Here is a 13,456-nt window from a genome sequence, read left to right as displayed (position 1 = left end):
AAGGGGGAAGCAAGTATATTTTTGCTTACCATTATCTCATCAATTCAACAAAGGCTTACTGAATACCTACTATAGCTACCTGCAACTGGATATTTGTCTCAAATCATTTACATATGCACCGAGTACAATGCTGTGCCATTCTTGCATTAACTCATACAACTGCTATATATATCATCAGTTTAAAATGTAACACTCAAAAAGCCATTTCACATATAATAAGGATGAAATGTAATTCAAACAAGTTCATACACAGCAGAGCTGTGAATAGATTCCACACCTCCAAGAGTGGGGTTCTGTTATTGTATCTCAACCTCTTGCTCTGTTAGAGCAGATCTTGGGGAATCTCATGAGGCAGGACAGAAAAACGATATGTAAAAAAATTCCAGTTGCCACCTGATGAATGCTATCGGTCATCCTGATGCCTTGGAAGTACAAGGGGGACTAACTGCCTTGGTGCAATTTCACATAGCAGGCATTATTTGAGTTTAAAGAACAGAAATGTGACGGATGAGAGAATTCTTATTCAATGGAAAAGGAATGTGACGTGTAAGGTTACACATACAATGTAGTTACGGCTTATACAAGAAAGGTGAAAGCTTGCTAGGGCCTATCACTGTGTAAATGAAAGAAGTGATATTGGGCAAGAAGTAAGAATTGATTACAAGGGAGTGTGATATTACTTTTCAAAAGTAACAGACTACTTAGAGTCTGTAAGAGACTTTGCGTTCTGCTACAGGCAGATACTGACATTACTGGGAAACTAAGCTACGAGCTGGTTCTGCTGTCCACTGTGTGACAAAGTGACACCACAGCATGAGTTCTGGCCAAGTGACTGGGGATGTGGGAATAGATCTCTGAGGACTGGGTCTTTGCTTCAGAGGTTATTTTGGCATCCAGGCAAGAGAGGATGCCATCTCAGTCCACACATGGGGGAAGCCTTCTTGCAAAGTGTTATGTTTCAGCATGACTGGGGCACCAGATCTACAAAGAACTCAAGTAAACGTTCCTTCAGGGAGCTGGGTGGCATCAGGCTCTCTCGTCCATTGTTTATGCTGAAGTATCAGTTATGTCAGCAAACATAGGGCAAGAACATGGCAACGAATACTGGAATCCTCACTCTTGTCTGAAACAAGAAGGAGAGGTGGTGCTTCTATTAATTCATCTGCAAAACCAACAAAGTTCTTGTCAGTAAGAGCTTTGTCATGACTTGCAGAAAGCTTTTAGTTACTGACAGGGCAATAGATGGCCAGCCACCAGTCTTGAACGGTAGAAGGCTTATATCTGTGGTAAGAAGTGTAATATGTCTGCGAGTCCACGCTCAGTGAGTCTCTCATTTGATCTAGACATTGCTTTTTCTCAACGATCATTTTAGAATAGAAGTATTTAGTGGGGGAAAAAAAATCACTGGTTTGAATCCCTACCTATTAAGTTAATGTTTTAATAAGGATCCTTTTCTTAGTTGCTTTATTATTACTATCATATTGGCATGGGGTAGGGAGAAAGAATGAGTATAGAAATAAGATAGTAAAAAACTAATACAGAGTTAGAAAGATATTGGGGTTTTGAAGAAAAAGCTACCACACATTCGTAGTTTGGACTGGATCTTGCCCAGCAATGAAGTCAAACTCTATTGGTCATATGAAGTCTCAGATTTAGCAAGGGTATTAAACATCACATTCTTTCTACTCTTGCGCTAACTTCCAGTGACCATGCATCTTTCCCCTAAGCACGCAGGGCAATACATTCTCACTGAAGCCAACACTAACATTGCATCCTTACTCCTTGGCTAGAGAGCTAAGCTGTGTCCTTAGTAGTTTGTGTTTATCTTCAGACTCATACTTCGCTCTTTCACTCCTTTGCTATACTCCTTCCTCCATCCTTTTCCCTCATCTTTTGTCCGACAAATTATCAAGCAAATATCGAGTCTAATGTTTCTTCACTTGTACTTCAAACATTGGAGACCTGTTGCTAGGATGCCTGTAAATTTAAAAACCATTCTGGTGTGCTTTTATGTCAATCACAGATTCCTTTTCATTTCATCTTAGAAACACAATCTACTTGCTGTGCCCACATATTGTACCAGGTGTGGCAGGCTACCAGCACGCAGTAGGGGAATATTCATTTCAACCAAAGCAAGACACAATGTAGTCTCTTACAAGCTTCCTCTGTCTCCCAGTACTTGATGTTATAAAGCACTTTGTTGTGACAGCTTCTTACAGAAAATGGCTACATCTCAGTTGCCAGTTCTTAGAGTGGCAATTATAAATCATTCTTTCATTAACTCTGTGCTTTCACCTTACACAGAACACTTCCTATCTGGTTCTCAGGATTATTATTATAATAAAACAAGTGACTGTGTGATTACATGGATTCCCTGTTATCGGAATGATAACTTTAGTGGCACTGATCAAATCAATGCTTTATGAGTAAGATGTTCCCTTTGTACTGATCGTGACATCATATGCCTTCTTCCCAAACTTTCTGCTCCCAAAGTACAAACACAGTGAGATTTTCTCTCTACCCACCTGTACAGATTAAATGACTGGGGGTGTCTTCTACAGGGTCCGGTGCTTCACTCTGAATCCTGTATCAGCTTTAACTAGTGTTTATAGAAATTGTATGGCAAGCAGATGTGTCCTGACCTTGAAATCCAGTGTCAGTCTGTAAAATTACGTTCCCATTCTCTTAACTTCCCAGCTACTTATCTTGTCTCTTGACTTCCAATATATAAAACTGTTCTTAAGTTACAATTCGTTGGTGTAGACTATATACACTCTTCCAGTCCATGAAAAGGTTTTCCTCACACTGATAGGTAACTTAGTAAATAATCTCTCTTCCTTCCTAGAAATCTCATCACTTTCTACCACTTTTAGACTTCATTTGATCCCCCCACCCGCAGGGGTTCAAAATTGCTGTCAGAGGCAGAAACAGACAAGGAAAAAAAAAAAAGATAAAACAATGGTAACCTAAACATCTCACAAATAGGTTGTGACTGGATGTGCACTATACCCTTTGCTTTAGTTAGGGCTTGTGTGGGGGATACGTGCGTTAGCCGTGTCCAGTGAGACGAGGTTAGCCAGGAGCGGCCCGACAGAGTCCATGTTCTGGGGAAATGCTGGGGCAGCTTGGGAAGCCTGTCCTCACCTGCTGCCCTCTCCTCCTGGTGGTGCCACAGGGCACAGCTCAGAGTTACAATGCAAGTGCTTGCTAACACACTGGTGGTAGTGGGAGAGAGATCCCAACTCCCAATGGCACTACTGACATGCTGTGTTTGCCATCTCATGCTCAGTAACAAACAAACCTCCAAAACGTCGCTGCTGAAAAGAGCAACTGGCAAGTTGAGCTGGACTCCGATCGATGGGCCTTTTAGTCTCACCTGGTCTGACTCACTTATCTCCAATCAGCTGCTAGGGCAACTGAAAAATGGACAGTGGGGACAAGCCTGTTGCTATTCCAAGAGCTCTCTCATCCTCCCGTAGGTTAGTCTATGCTTAGTCCTGAGTGGGTTAAGATTCAAGAATAAGAACGAAGCAGCCCAAATCTCTTGAAAGTTAAACGCAAAACTTCTGCAGTGTTGATTCTGCTGCATTCTGTCACTAAATCAAAATATAAGACAGTCCAGACCCAAGGGATGAAGAATACACTGCACTCATATGTAGCTTGCTTTCTTTTTCTTTCTTTTTTTTTTTTTTTTTTTTTTTTTGCTTAAAGAGGCAAAAAAAAATTTCCTGTTAATTTCTCCCAACAGATTTGATTGATCTAATGTGGCTCTGGCATTCCAGCAGCTGACCCTTAAGCTGAGGAAGTAACCTTTCCCCTAGAAGAAAAATTGCTAGTTAAACCTCTTAATTTTCAGAACAAAAGCACCCCGTGTTACTTGGAGTGAAGATACGTTGAGAAAATGATTCACTTTTCAAGCAACACCACACACAACAAAATCTGCATTTCTGGGGCTTGTGAGTGATTTCCACTTTTAATTGTCTAGCTCTGCAGTGCCTGTCAAAGATGAGCGAGACAATTGTCATCCCACAGGGATTACCTCTTAAATATCCTTCCTCCAGATCCTCTAAACCTCAATTTATTCTGCTTTGCTTTCCAAGCAGCTGTTTGCATGCCAGTCTCCCCAATTAGACCGCAAGTCTGTGGATGACCTAAACTTTGTGCTGTTCATGCTTCCTCATTGCTCCCAATTCCTGGAGCACTTCACCTTTTTCTAGCCCCTTCCTGGGATGTAGTAGTCGGACTTCTGTTGCATTAAATTTGAGAATAAATGCCCACCTAAGACGTGTTAAAATCAGCACCAACTATAGAATTACTTGACTTAACTATTATCTGTCCTTCAAAGTCAGGTCTCTCAAGTAAGACTAAAGGAGTCTACTTAATTTGTGTCTCATTATGAATTTGTACGAACATACTTCTAACTTCTGAGAACTTAATTCTTTCACGTTTGTCTTACAGACACATGCTAGTCATGCCTTGCTCTAAGCTACCTGAACCACTGTGCCTGGGCTCCTGCCTCCGACCTGCTTCCTGCTGTCCACAACCTGTGTGAACAGTCCTTTTCATGGTGGTATGCTTTATCAAACACCTGTGAGTCCAGAGTCCACATCCCAAATGACCTTCCTTTATCAGGTTCTCCTAGTGTGAGCTGATATACACCTGCAAAAACGCCAGGACATTATGATTGGTTAGGTTAGGTCTCAGCTCCCACTGACCATGCAGCAACTGTCTGGGCATGGACTAGGTGAGGCTGGGCTGTAGCATCCAAGAGTAATAACCAGAATGGACGTGGGCTGGTTGGGTAAGACCACTGTTCCTTTCAGGACAGGAAGTGGGGTAAACCAGTCTGAGCCAAGGACCCACGAGTGCATGCAAGATCTGCCACTGGGAGTAGACCTGATAGAGGAGCTTGGGGAACTCTTCTCAGGACACAGTCCCTGCAAGATGAGTTCAAGAACCAAGGCTGGGAGCACTCCACTCCAGGCCAGGTTACAGTACACCCACTGGCATACATGGGGGACAGATCTAGGCATATGCCAAGCTGGACCAGTTCACAACACCCACTGGCAGATCTGAGAACCAGATCTGAAGCCAAATCAGGCCACAACACCAGCCAGTTCACATTAGGGCCAAGATTAGGGGCTGGCTGGAATGGGCTAGGCTGCAACGTGCACCAGCATGAACTGCTACTAGGATCAACCAGGCCAAGCCAGGCTTCAGCACCCATTAGCCAATGCCTTGGTGAGGCCGACCATGCCAGACTGGGCCACAGCACCTACCAGTACACATGACACCCAGTGGGGTGGGGAGGTGGTGGTACAAGCCCGGTAGGGGGATTGCAGAGGGATCCCTTGCTGCGCCACTGCTCATACTGGTGAACATGAGAACTGGGACTGGGCACAGACCAGACTGGGCAGGGCTACAATACCTGTTGGCCTCCATATGAACTGGTTAGAGGGAGAGCCAGGCTGGGCTAACCAACTGTATCCACTGGGGCATGCATGAGCCAGAGTAATTGCAGGATGCTTGGGCTTTACCCCAGCATCAGCTGGCAAGTACTAGGACTGGAGGCAAATCTTCTCAAGCTAGACTGCAGAACCACCTGCAGAGTGTGAGATCCAGGACTGGGAGTAGGCCCAGTAAGGAAACAGTGGGCGCCTCTCTGGTGGGCTGCAGTTCCCATTGGTGAGCATGAGAACCAGGGCTAGGGGTAGGGCCAGCTAGACATGTGGCAGCACCAGCTGGCTTGAGTATGGGCTGCATAGTGGGGCCGGTTGGGTCGAGCTAGGCTGCAGGCCTATTGATGTATAAAAGAGCTGAATGGGGTGTGGGACAGGCTGAACCAGTCCACTGCACATGCCAGCATGCACAGGAACCAGAGCTGGGAGTGGGCCTAGTGGGGGTTATCAGAGGTCGCTCTGACTAAACTGCAGCTCCCGTTGGTGTACATGAGGGCCAAGTGTGTGGTGTGCAGGGTTGGGCTGCGCTGCAGCATTCATTGGTTTATGTAAGAGACGGGGCTGGAGACAGAACTTACCCAGAAATTGCAATGACCACTGTGTACATGGCCTGTTGTGGGTGACAGAATGAGCCAGAACCATGTACTGGCAAGTTCACACTAGAGTTAAGCCTGGGATCACCTCAGATAAGGTTTCTTTGGTGATTCCTCCCCAACTGAACCACTGGACTCAGAACTCCAACCATGGGAGAATTGCAGGATTTGTGGTCTTACTGAGAGTGCATAGGTCAGAACTTAGCCTCCTTTGTGCCTAAGATGGAGCAGTAGATAGCATACCCAGATGCACGTGGCAGTTCCCTGGGACCTGCAGAGGACATCTGGTACCAGAACAGTGGAGGAATGAGGACAGAATAAATTGGTCAACTACCCCAGCCGATCGTTGACAGCAAATATCTAGGCGAATGGAGACTCTGGGGTGGACTGTGTCAGCCAATTGACCTTGGAAGGATTTCCTCATCCTGGGTTTGGCAAGATCAACAGCATTCCAGAACTATCGAAACAACTTAGCAGAACCCTTGGAGCATGCTCCACACTGGGGACACTGGGATGGTACTGGGTAGTACTGGGTGGCCATTCCCCATCCCTGGGTACTCATGTCCCCAGATGCAGGAACAAAGAAAGAGAATTTGGAAACAATGGTCTCACCCACTTTCCCCTAATCTGACACTTCTCATCCTAACCAACTAAGTAAACATCATCAAAATACAAGTTAAACAAAAAAAAAAACCTCTAGAAAATCAGAGACAGCCCCAATGGGTCAGTGTGTACAGAAGTTACTGAAATAAGTCAAGTCCCAAACATGCCATGATTTACCTACACACACAGTAAAGGCTACCCTGAACAGTGGGCCAGTATGGACTCCAGTACTTGCACATCCCAGGGATGTTGGGGTGGGACTGGAGGCAAATCCTATTAAGCTAAACTGCAGAACCACCTGGAGAGACTAAGAGAAGTGACCCAGCATGCCCTTCTGGTGGCTGTTTCCAGCCAGCTAGATGGGATGGCAATGCAGCCCCCTTGCACGTCCCCAGGAAGCCTGATGTCTAATCACTGTCTTGGGAGCAATGACACTCATCTCCTGAAGGCCTCCTAATACCTAAACACCAGTCTAATCTACTAACCCAAACAACCCAAACTTGTTTTTTTTTTTTTTTTGTTACAAATTTGGCCAATGTCTAAGCAAAGCCTAAAGCGATTATCAGTAACTGTGTTTTCCACACTTGCCATCTGACAGTAGAGAGGTTTCTGGAAATAATGAGCTATTGGAAGAAGAAAAATTGATAATTATGAGCAAAATGGGGAACCAGCTCAACAACTATAGGTACTTCAAGTGAGGGGATAGACACACACAAGGACAGCTAGAGAAAAGACAAAATAGTGCTTATCACTTTGCCATGTGTTTTAAAGTATTTAACAAATATATAAATAGGGCTGGAAAGAAATATTCTTTATTGCGTTTTCTTTACTTTCTAGAAACTCCTGTAAAGAATTCTCATCTGATGTGCAAATCTTTTGCCAATTTCTTAGGCAGTCACATCACAATAGTGGTTGAAACAGAGCTTGGAGAGAGCGTTTGTACAACATGCGGAATTGGCCAACGCCTTCTGGCCTCTGGTCCTAGAACCAGTGTTAAACACTTATCTACCAACACACCACGTGTCTGGGATAACAAATATACAGCATCTGGAATTCCACCCCCATTTACTGCATCGAAATCTGTCAAAGCCGGACAATCACTGATCAGTTCCAAACTCTTGACATCACTTTCAGGGCCACCTGACACCCAGCTTCGCACAGCAGTCTCCACCAAGCCTTGGAGCGTTCCACTCCAACACCACTGGCGGATGCCTGTGATCATGGAGAGTCGTGACCTAGCCTGTGTTTCCACCACTAATCAATTCCAGTTGTCTTTTCTTTCTAAACTAAGTGCTCCTAGGAGTCAGAGGGAGAATAGGGAAAGTCCCTTTAAATGTAAGATGTTTGCTTGTGCGCAGAAACTCCATTTAGAAAGGCCAAATGCCAGTGGACTCCCCAGCATGTCTAGATTGACAACCGTAGGAGTCAACAAGTAGTCTCTTGAAGAGGGTGCAAAATGCTTGCTTCTCTCCAAAAGCTACCTCTTGATCCAAGAGCTGATCCCTTCCTCTGGGCCTGCAGCTGTATATGAGAACAGCAAGGAGGCAGTGATCTCTTCCTTCTGGAATTTTAACAGATCAAGAGACTAGAAGCAGTAACCATGCATGCCTTTAGGTGACTTTTTGTTTCGAGCCAGCTGGATGAGTTTGCCCTCTCCCTTAACCTGTTACCTGCTGTACTATTATTTGCCACCAAATCATGCTTACTGAGATACCACCACCACTTCAAGCCAACTTTGGATCTTCCCTCGCTTGGAACCTGGCCTCCCTGCTGCTGCAGGAGGGGGTCTGGTGACTTAAACGAATCTGTTTGCTCATTGATTTGTCTGCCTGGAAATTCTTTTACGTGATTCAAGAACTGAGGTACTGCCTCCCATTGCTCTAGCTCCACGTAACAAAGATGCAGCCACAAAACTATCAAGAATGTTTCTCTACGCAGAAGACTCCTCCTTGCCACAGAGTTTTGTAAACTCACCTCAGCACCACTCCTCTGTTTTTAGGGTCATTATGAGGATAAGAGTTACCTGAACACAAGAATGGAGGCACCACAACCAATGATCTGATAACTGGATGCACTGCTACTATCTGATGGCTGGTTGTGTTTCTGGCATGCATGTGATTCACGTGTGATATAAAACTGAGTTATTTCAGCCATTTTCCAAACATGCATATTGCCAGACAACACCTCCAACTAGTTAAAGACATGATCGCAGAACCCCCAAACTGGGCGTGCTCACCTGACGTGCAGAAAGCCGATCCTGACATCAGGTCATGGAACAAAGTAGATCTTTATTGTAGAACACAGTAAGGAGCTGGGTAGCCATGGCTTAATCCCTAGGCTCTCTGAGGAGTAAGGGGTGAATGCACTTATTGATTGAAATTGGGGCCAAGAATTTTGTGATCAGCTCATGCCCAAGTTCCTGATTGGTCAGTGGAGCTAATGACCTTCCTCTGATTGGTCAGTGATGCTGTGCTCTTTAGGAAACTGATGATGGCCCCAGTTGATGTGGGGATTTGCTGAAGGTGGTTGTTGTATTTTGCCTAGACCTAGAATTCCCCTAAATCAATCACTTACAGGGCAACACTGACCACTGGGGGGTCTTGCCTGTTGGGGAACCAAATGGCCTCTCGAGTCCTGTGATGAGAACCTTGTAAGACCAGGTGGATCACTCCCTTAAGTCAGTGATTTCTTTTTGGTAACAGACAGACACCATAGGCTTAGGGAGACAGACAAGAGGCTGGATACTGCTTTTACATTTGGGGGAGGGGGTCCAGTTTCATGGTTGGCCCCAAGAAACTGCAAGCACAGAAAGCAGAAACTTGGGGAAGGCAGGGGCAGGTGTAGTTGCCCAGTCTCCATCTTTGCTCACAGAAAATCCTTTCACTGACTGACCTCCCAGAGACCTGGGTGTCCACAACTCCCTGTGTTTCCCCTTTCGTGGAATGCTTCTTTCACTCTCTTTGATTACTAAAATTGAACATTATCCTTGCAAAGTATACATTCCGAAATAATTCTTGTTACTTTGCTCTGTAAGTTCATCTGCAGCTCTTCTTGGGTAGTTTATGACTTACCTGTCTTACCACTGTCTCATCTATTTTGTGCTTCTCTAACGGAGCACCACAGACCAACTTATAAATACAAGTTTGTTTGGTCTATAGTTTTGGAGGAAGTAAGTCCAAAAGCCCGATGCCGGCACGCAGCGAGGGCCACAGCATGCATTAGTCCATGGTGGAAGAAACAAGGACAGGAAAGCATAAAAGCAGGAGAGTAAGAGAAGGCTAAACTTGTGTTAATAACAATAGCTTATCTACTCCTGAGACACACCAGGCACTGCCCAATGACCTCTTCAACTGCCGCGAAGCAGCCTCCCTCCCCACACCTGAACGTTGCAGGACTATGTTGAAGTTGTAGGTCACACTCCACATCTAAACTGATCCCTAGGACTTATAAGTGCTTTAGAGGCAGCGCCATGAATCTAGCAGGCACACAGTAGGACTAATCTATTTCTTACTAGTATAAATTGCTTTCATTGAGGAGATTTAATCCAAAAGTTCTAAAAATACATTTAGTTCCAATGAACTATGCATTCGGGACAAATGTGAATGAAAATCTCAGAAACACGCATAAGTGACAGAAAAAGTGCCTTTCTGGTGACCGTCTATGCCTAAGTACTTAGGACTAACTGAAAATTAAAGGCTATTGCTGCTTGTTTTGTTGAATAATACATCTGCAAACTAGAAAACCGCGTGTCTATTTTATTTACCAGCACAAATGCCCATTTGCTCAAAGACATAGCTGTTTGCAAGCAAATTTTGTTCCCATGCAAAACAAATGTAAATTTGGCATTAAACAAGTGCCAATTATTTCCTGAATGTGGAAGGGAAGGGAAGGGTGATTTAACAGACAGAGCTCTGGACGGGGAAGCAGCGAAGGCAGCCTAGCTCAGCTGCACGGGGCTTTTTCATCACAAGGAATGAATGTTTAATCTGCTTAATTGGGTGGGCATTCACTGCCGATGAGCACAGACCCAGCGTTCCATGTCATTTTCTTTTCCTATGAGATGGCGGCTATGACCTTCGACAGTCTCCTCTGCTTGCTGCTGGAAAATAGGAAGCTAATTTGGGCTTGTTCTCATGTTTCTTTCATGCAGTGGAGAGAATTCGTTTGATAAGCCCGATGTCAGTTTTTATTGTGAAGCCTGATTACTGTGATTAATTTTAATACTACTAGTTACCATTTATTAAGGGTCCAATAGGTACCCGGCATTATGCTGCAGAGCTGCCAGCTCTGAGTCTCAGCTGAAATGTTAACCCTCACCAACCTTGCCAGCCAGGCCATGTTGACCCAGTTTTGCAGATCAGGAAACTGAGGCTTAGTCTCCAGCTATACAGTGAGAATAGGTGGAGGTGAAACTGCGCATCTGTGTCAACCCACCTCCCCCGTCCCATTCTTTCCACGGTGTGGCAGTCCTTTCTTTTAATGAAAACCACCAAATTCATCCTTTTCACACCTTGAAGTCACACCTTCATATGGTCACACCTTGACCATATGCAGTCCTGGAAAAGAACTTGATTTCTTTCTTGTGGCTGCCTCAAAGCAAAGATGTGAAGTCTTTCACTGGCATCTACGTCACTTTGTTCCTCTCTCCTAGCTCCATTTGTCCCTAACCTCAGGAGCCTGCAGTCTCCTGGGCTCTCTGTTCTGTCCAATGCAGCCCTGTTGACCCCTCTGCTCTAGGCACATTCTTCTGGCTTTCTCCTTCAGTCTCCAACTTCACCCTGAGCTTACACAAGGCACCCTCTCTTCCTCTTGCCTTCATACCCTGCCCTGCTCGGCACACACACAGTGCTTACCTGTGTTATAGTAAGCATTCCAGGCAGCAATGGCAAACATGGTGAACTGTTTCTTGCTCAAGTCCTTATGAATTTTCAATGACCTATGTTTGTTCTTGTAATTGGTTGCCAGGTATAGCTCTCAGTCCTGGATATAGTTGACAAATCAGTCTTTGTTCTCATAGAGTTTACTTGCCTACCTACTCCACACCTGACAATCTTCCAGAAGCTGAAAATACCAATATAACCAAAGTTTACCTGTTCTTGAGAGGTTACAAACAACCGGGAGTATGTACTTTACCTCCGCAGTTATGAAACAACAATACTCAATGCTCATTGAGCATGTATGTATTAAGCATACAGTACTTTCCTAAGCTTTTTACAGGTATTACCTTAGTTAAGTTTCACAACTTATACGTGACGCAACAACCAGCATGATCAACTTTCAACAAATGAGGTATCTGACAGAGTGACTTGTCTATGGTTGCACACAACCAGTGAATGGTTGAAACAGGAGATCTGGACTCAGAGCTGAGGTTCTACATCCCACCAGGTATCTGAGGAAATGTCTGTGTAGACATCATTCCCAAGTTGAAGATGTCCTCTGTAGATCTATTTGAAAGTTACCAAGATGTCTAACCATGGAGAATATTACATAAATGTGAATACATTAAATTGTGAAGAATCTCAGTAACAACGTGGATGTTGGATAACAAGCATCCTCTTTCCCAGTGCCAGCAATGACAGCTATCCAGAAACATCTTCACAGGCACAGTAACACTAGGCTGACCAATTAGCATCTAATCTTTCTGTGGACCTGGTTAATTTCCCATTCTTACATTTTTCTTGTAGGTATATAATCATACTGATACATAAATGGGGGAGTTATCTGAGATGCTCAAAACACAAAGTTGGATATATCTGTGGCATTAATAATTTTCACATCATAAAGAAGTAAGTTGCCAGAAAGTATGGCTGCTTTTCCCCACTGCATGACATGGGTTTCCACGGAAAATGGGAAAGGGAAGAGGAAAGGAAGTGCCTTCAGGAAACTCCACTACTGGGGCTCCTCCATTGCTAATAGCTTCAGTTAGCTTAAACCAGACATTGCTTTGTTACAGACGGCCTATTACTATTTCAGTCAAATGGTCTCTTTTATATGATCCCATAGATAATTAAGGAAAAAAAAGTGTGAGATATGCCTGTGTTTTATAGCCCCAGCACACTGCACTGGAACACAATGGATCTTTTAATTATTTTATTATGGCAGGATTTCTAAAGTTTTTATGATGTAAATTAAAGTGAAATAAAGCAAAAACTGCTTTTGTGTTTAACCTGACATTTGATTGTGTGATATGCCTTTTCTGTGCATTTGGATACCCTGATGCAAGTTTTTCATCTCTTGTTTTTCTAACTTTGATGTGTTTTTTTGTGCCAGAAACTTTTGTGACTTTGAATCTGTTTTTAAAGAATACAGCATAAATTAATTAAAATACCCTTTTTATATCTTCTTTCTTTGCATTCTTTTATCTGGGCGTCCATCAATTCCTTTTCCTCAATGTAAATTTTACTTTCTTGGGGCTGAAGATCACCGTTCTTGACAGAAACTAAATAATTGTGAGTTGAGAGGAAGGAAACACTAAAGTCTAATTCCCTTTGAAAGCAAGCTTCAGATGCGAACTAAGTTGGGGGGAGGAGTGTGGGAGAGAAAGATCCACAGGAAGCCAGCCGGTGAACCTGGCCTTAAATACAGGCTGGGGTGGGTCTGTCTATAGGTCAAGATGGGGATTGCAAAGTTGAAGTCCAGGCACCAAAATTAGCTCAAAAGTAAAATAAATCAAGAAAATGAATTCTAAAGGTAATTACCCAAATATCAGATAAAGGGTGTTAGAGAAACAAAAGCAAGATTTCCTGGGGTTCAATATGGCACCAACTCCTGTTTGTTTTAAAAGATTTTTGAAAGGTAGAG

General features: G+C 44.0%; 1 long non-coding RNA gene across 1 annotated transcript in view; it reads left to right on the top strand.

Annotated features, from left to right (window-relative positions):
* Positions 1-12,992, top strand: part of LOC131482068 (uncharacterized) — a 436,522-nt gene extending 423,530 nt beyond the window's left edge. The window contains exons 4-5 of the long non-coding RNA XR_009246743.1: positions 4,459-4,570; positions 11,873-12,992. This is a non-coding gene — a long non-coding RNA (uncharacterized LOC131482068). The remainder of the gene's footprint in view (positions 1-4,458; positions 4,571-11,872) is intronic.
* The last annotated feature ends 464 nt before the right edge of the window (positions 12,993-13,456 follow it).

The sequence above is a fragment of the Ochotona princeps genome, chromosome 15, assembly GCF_030435755.1.
Source record: "Ochotona princeps isolate mOchPri1 chromosome 15, mOchPri1.hap1, whole genome shotgun sequence".
Taxonomy (NCBI): Eukaryota; Metazoa; Chordata; class Mammalia; order Lagomorpha; family Ochotonidae; genus Ochotona; species Ochotona princeps.
This window is presented reverse-complemented; position numbering and strand designations above follow the sequence as displayed.